Source organism: Pogona vitticeps, chromosome 5 (genome assembly GCF_051106095.1).
Source record: "Pogona vitticeps strain Pit_001003342236 chromosome 5, PviZW2.1, whole genome shotgun sequence".
Classification (NCBI taxonomy): Eukaryota; Metazoa; Chordata; class Lepidosauria; order Squamata; family Agamidae; genus Pogona; species Pogona vitticeps.
The window spans coordinates 77,012,238-77,019,106 of NC_135787.1; positions in this window are offsets into that span (position 1 = coordinate 77,012,238).

A 6,869-nucleotide genomic window follows, 5' to 3' on the forward strand; every position below is an offset into this window, starting at 1 on the left:
AGATTAATAATATAAATCAAGATGGCAAAGTAATTAAGTGATGGCAGGAGGGAAAGCCTGCCTAAACAGTCAGGTCTTAAGTTTGCTCTTAAAAACACCCGGAGAGGAAGCCAGGCAAATCTCTATGGGCAGATTGTTCCAAAAGCAGGGAGCCACTGCCAAGAAAGCCCGGTTTCTTCTTCTTTCTCTCCAGGCCTCCCTCAGCGTTAGGCCCCTCAGCCATCCATCCTGGCTAGAACGAGTGATTCAGGTAGATCTAGGTGGGAGGAGGCATTTAGCTAGACATTGAGGTCCTAAACCATTTAGGGTTTTATATGTCATCATTAACACTTTGAAATCAATGCAGAAGTGAACGGGCAGGCAATAAAGGGCAGCTAAAGTGGGAAAAATATGTTGATATTTTCTCTCCCTGGTGAGAAGTCTGGCTGTCGCATTCTGCACCATCTGAAGCTTCCACATCAATCTCAAAGGTAGCCCCATGTAGAGAGCGTTACAGTAGTCTAATCTCAAGACTACAAGTGCATGGACCAGGGCAATCAGCCTAAGATGGAATAGGTGGAACAGACCACTGATGCCACCTGGGTTTCCATGGTAAGCACCAGATCCAGATGGACCCCCAAGCTGTGAACCTCACTCTTCGTGGTGAGAGTCACTCCCCCAAAAGAGAGGGAGTTTCTCAAACCACTGATGGCGGGGCCACCCACTCTCAGGACCTCAGTCTTATCTGGGTTCAGCCTCAGTCCATTCTCTTGCATCCATTGCAGAACAGACTCCAGGCATTGGACCTGGTTGAATGTCTCACCTCCAATCTTGCCTTTCTTCAAAAATTGGTTGCACCATTAAGTTTTTAGACCAAGTTTTTGTTATTTATGTTATATTAATTTTTATAGGTTTTTAACCGTATGTAAACCACCCAGAATACTGTTTTGGCACTAATAGGGTGGTATACAAATCAAAGGAATGAATGAATGAATGAATGAATGAATGAATGAATGAATGAATGAATGAATGAATGAATGAGTGAGTGAGTGACTTGTTCTAAGCCTCCTCCACACTGCAGCTCCCTAGCTGAGTAGGACAGTAAGCTGTCTGGGGCCTACTTCCTGGGAAGCTTAGGGTATTGTTGGAAGTGTAGTTTTGCTACCCATTGGGCTATCTATAGGAAACCAACAAAGAATTGCACTTCCCACAGTACCCTAAGCCTCCCAAGAAGCACTGGGGCAGGATGTAGACTCCATACAGCCTACTGACCTATTCAGCTGCATGGTATAGCGGGGGGGGGGGGAGGAAGAGGGCTGTAGCAAGTAAGGTAGGTGCTGGCACCCATGAAGGGGAATCACAGGGTGGGGAAGCCATGAAGGGGAACTTTCTGCATAGCTGAGCTTTACAGAAAGCCTCCCTCATTTAGAGATAGACCCAAACTGAACAAAGCAAAAATTGTTCGTTTTTAAAAAAAACCTTTGGCATGATTTATCATTTCTGGATTGTGGACACAGAGGAACCAGGAACCACCATTGTGTCCATTTGTGCCCATCTCTAATCAAGAGTGTAAAAAGTGTCCAGTGGCAGCTTCTCCTGGGATGTCCATCCACCTGAGATGTCTACCCAGTCCTCTTCCTCCATTTCCTTGTCTGCTGCATCATTTGGTTCTCCCTGGTGGTTGTGGCAACCATGGTGGCTACATTATTGGCTGCTCCCCTATTTATCCCCTGGGCCTTGCACTTGCATGCACCCAGGTGCTTTTACTTACTGGTTGATACACATCTGTGGGTCATGGATGGAGCAGGGCCCTCCCCAGGAAACAGTCAAACCCTTCTCTCCAGCCAGCAACCAAATATCAATAACTGGGTGGTAGGACTCATTAATGGGGCACTGTGGAAGGTGTGTGGGGCACCCAGCACTGTGTCCTCCTTGGCTCTGTCCTTTTTGTTTCAGAGGATCATGAAAGCTGGACAATTGTGTGCCAGCTGTCATGTTGATTCAGCAAACACATTTTTGATATGCTTGTATTAAAATACAAATACAGTGGTGCCTCGCTAGACAGTTACCCCACATGACAGGGTTTTTTTTGTATACATTGATTTTTTGCGATCGCTATAGTGATTTGCAAAACAGTGATTCCTATGGGGGAATTTCACTGGACAATGTTTGGTCCCTGCTTCGCAGGCTGATTTTTGCTAGACGACGGTTTTGACAGCTCCCTCCGCGCTTGCAAAACAGGTGTTTTCAGGAGCTAAATTTCGCAAGACAGTGATCTAAACAGTTGATCGATGGTTTGCAAGGCAGTTTTCCTATGGCCAATCTTCGCTAGACAATGATGATTCTTCCCCATTGGAATGCATTAAACAGGTTACAATGCATTCCAGTGGGGAAATGCTTTTTGCTAGACAATGATTTTGCTAAACAGCGATTTCAGTGGAATGGATTATTGTTGTCTAGCGAGGCACCACTGTAAAATGAAATTGTCTTCCATGCCTACTAGTATAATCTTTCCCCTGACATGCTGGCAGAGTGTATGTGACCATCCTACACTGTGGCCATCCAGTGATGTTGGTACATGTGGGTGAAAAACCAGCCCTGAGCAAACTGAACAATATTTAAAAATGTTTTTTGGTCATAAATGATGAATGAAAAATATGGCAATTCTACTATTAGTTTTGTGATGTGAGTCTTCTGTTAAATTCATTTTGTGACATCTCTCCCTGCTGAAGTGCTGCAATGTGCTCAAATCATCTTACTATGAGGGTGAGAAGTTGTCTCCTGTGATAGTAATAAATAACATTGTTCAATGCTGGTGGAGACCAGATGGCTTCCTTGGTATTTCGAGTGACAGTACTGATGTCGTGAACAGAAACTGTAATGCAAACAAAATGCAAAAGTGAGGGCTTCCTTGGAACTGATTGAAATGTCAAACAACCGGATATTAAATATGAAATTTAATGCACCTTGATGAAACTAGTTGGGCATGTGAGCAGAATGCCTGTGTAGTTGCCGAATGGTGAAAACAAAAAAAAAAGATTGGAAACTTTGGTTTCAAAGTACCAGAGGGATGTGGTTCGTGGCTTATGGGAGTTTTCTTTATTATCTTTATAAAAAGCCCTCTTGATTCCCAGTGTGGTATAGTGGATAGAGTGACAGACTAGGACTCTGGAGAATAGAGTTCAAATCCCCACATGGAAACTGACTGGGAGAGGGGAAATGGTAAAAGCACTTCTTAAGTATCTCACCTTGAAAGGGCTGTTAGCATTGCTGTTAAGTCTATTCGGACCTGGAGGCACAGAACCCCCACAAAAACCCCACAAATACCAGCAATCTCATCCCATGTAGTATTAATACACAGATTTGGGGGGAAAAAAGTTCAATTGTCCTTCCAAGAAGAGGGCACAGAGGAAACTGCAACTCACAAGGCCCCGTTCACACAGTTCTTTGGCTCCTGGGGTTAATCTTTATTTTGTGTGTGCATGTGAATATTTTCTTTACTATATATAAAATTTGCAATGCATCTCTCTCTCTCTCTCACACACACACACACACACACACACACACAGAGAGAGAGAGAGAGAGAGAGAGAGAGAGAGAGAGGGAGGGAGGGAGGGAGATGTATAAATCATCTATAAATCATCTATAAATCATCTTAGAATTGCAGACCTGGAAGGAAACCTATGGATCATCATTTCCTACTGTGCCCCGTCAAAGAGGCACAGTAGGGAATTGAACTCCCAACCTCTGGTTCCACAGCCAAATGCCTAAACCACTGAGATATCCAGCAGAGGTGTGTGTGTGTGTGTGTGTGTGTGTGTGTGTGTGTGTGTGTGTGTGTGTGTGTGTGTGTGTGTGTGTGTGTGTGTGAGAGAGAGAGAGAGAGAGAGAGAGAGAGAGAGAGAGAGAAAAAGCGTAAGTGTGTGTGATGTATCACAAATTTGAACTTTGGAAGTTCATTGCTTTAATTGTTTTGTGGGTGATATAAGCTGCCTCAAGCAGGCACACAGCTGTGTTTGGCTCCAAGCCAGAAGCTGAGGGAACTCACTATCAGATGTTCCCACTCTATCATGTTGCATGGTGACTGAAAGTACAGGTGCTCCTGGGATGAGGAACAAAAATATTTCTGTACTAGAAGACACTCCATAGGTCTTGTTGAACAGCTGTGCCTCCTGTGGTACTGTTTTAGAACACATTTGGCTGCTTACTTGTGATTTAGCTTCCTTTAGTTAGCATATGCATCTTTTTTCGTATTCAACTATGCATTTCATCGATCACTGTAGGAAGAATGGCATGCTGTTCCACTTGTTTGTGTTGGTGAAGAGTCCCTAAGATGGAGGATTGTGTTCTCAATGAAGTTCTCCATTGGGGGCTCCATATACTGGCTATCTGTGGGGACCCTTCAAAGAACTGAGAAACTGCTTAAGTTCCTAATCTTCTATTCTTGGCTCTCCTGCTCTTTAACGTTCAGCATTTCAGCTTTGAATGTTGAAAAGAAGTCTTGTGAAGGGAAGGAGACAGACGGTGTATGGGGAGAGAAGTGGAACACTCAAGTAGACAGAGAATTTAACAGCAGGAAACTTCATGACACACACCAGCGACTCAGGACACCAGGAAACAAAATGAGCTTGGAAATTGTCTTGGTGTTTTATAAATTGCAAGTGTGTTTGGCATTTGGCATTATATTTTATTAACATCTGCAAAATCTGATCATTTGTTGTCATATACAGCAAGGAAAAACAGAGGGCAGATGGGATGAGGTGATGCTGAGGTGATCTTCAGTAGAGCAGCAAGTGTTTATCATTTTCAGTTATTCAACACTTCCATCAACACAAAGACTCCTGCTACACAAACCTTAAACCTGAAATTAGGTTGCGAAAATGAGACAAGCTGGGAGACAGTGGAGTGAGGAGTAAATACATGTGTGTGCAAAAAAAGGACTCTGTGTTTCTCTCCCCAACTTCCACCTTGGCTAATTTGTATATCAAGTTGATGCATCTTGGTGTTCTAGTAACCCTCGTCCAAGGAAGCTTCCCAATCCCTGAAGTCTTCCTATCACTAGGATATAGTTCATGATATCCACAGATTCAGCCTTTCTTTTGTTAATCTACAGGTAATTTGATGGTTGTGAGACCTGCTGCCCCTCTCCCTGGTGGAACCCGTGGCCTTGGGGTCTCCCACCAATAACTCCGTTGGCTCCAGGTTGCTGATATGAGTGGGATGATTGATTGATTGATAAGGCAGGCTTTCTTTTACCAGCAGTTACTTGTTACTGCCTTCCTGCACCCCAGGAGGCTGTGTTTCCTGCACTAGTCCCCTGGAAGTACAGTGGTGCCTCGTTTAACAATTTTAATTGATTCCAAAAAATTCATTGCTATGGGAAAACATCGCTAAGCGAAACACGTTTCCCCATAGAGATGCATTGAAAACTGGATAATCCGTTCCAATGGGAACGGATTGCCATCCTTAAGTGAAAATCGCCATAGGAAACATCGCAAAGCGAAATGCGGTTCCCCCATTGGAATGCATTGAAACCTTTTCAATGCATTTCAATGGGGGAGGAAAAAAAACGACCAAAAATTCAAAAAGAGTCAGAACGAAGCCAAATTTGGTTAACAAATGGTTTATTAAGTGTACTAACAATTTCAAGCACTCTAAACCCTTTTAAAACAATTTAACACCTTTTAAAAATAGCGAAAACGGAGCTGTCAAAAACATCGCTAAGCGAAACAGGGGACCTAAACTGTCATTGCTAAGCGAAGCAAGGTCCCGAACATCACTATGTGAAATTCCCCCATTGGAAACATCGCTAAACAGAGCGCAAGATCGCTCCAAAAACCTCATCGCTAAGAGAATACATCATTAAACGAGGCAATCGCTAAGCAAGGCACCACTGTAGTCAGTTCAGTGCTGGTCTCAGTTCCCATCACTCAAGGCCTGTGAAGTCCTAATAATAAATAAACCCAGTCTGGGCTGGGCTTGAAGTCCTTCAGTGAGGGTTGATGGGTGACTGGTGAGCATTGGCTGTCCTCCTGTTCCTCAAAGGGCCTCCTCCTCCTCTTCTCATGCTTCTGTTTGTGCTGCCAGCACCTTCACTGCTTGGGTATGGGTGCTGCAGGACTCGTCATGCATCTTGACCACAACAAAGTTATTGGGGCTGGAGCCTTCTTTGGCGCTGGGGTGGTAGAAGTCCCCGGCACCAAAGTCGTGCAGAGGACAGGCTCCATCTACCCTGCCACAGCCTCCCAGGTCTCTTTTATCCTTGGTCAATCCCTTGCTGGGTGTTCCAGGCCTAAAGAGAATCCCAAGCCTTTCTTCGACACCCTCCTTTAACCTTCTTGATGGAACTGCCTCCCAATCTGTCAGCTGTTCCTTATCTGCTGGCTCACTGGAGATACCTGGGCTTCCTTTCTCTCAGCCTTTCTGAGAGGCACGAGTAGCTACTCCATTCAGGCTCCCAGTGTGTTTGTAGGGGATTGAGGGCAGATGGCTTGCTGGGGGCAGTCTCCTCACAATGGTGCAAATAAATTTCAGTTATTCTTGTTGCTGTCAGCAGAATCGTTAATAGCAGTAATGGTAACAGTACTATCAAAAGAAGAAGAAGAAGAGGCAGTGGTAACAATAGTAATAAATAGCATTAGGTAATAAGAGGCATACCATCTTTAAATGAGGAGATTCCATATAACTGTTATGGCTAATGTCCAAAGAAAGTGAGTGATTAAGACTGAGCTGTAGCACATTGATGGAGCTGCTGGTAACTAAGTAGTCCAACATGTGCCTGGCAGATATGGAACCAATGGGGGCAGACAAGCTGTTGAGATATTTCATCCTTGCTTTCTTATTTTGCTCTTTCTTTGTGTATCCTTGATTCATTTTATTTTGAATTGTTT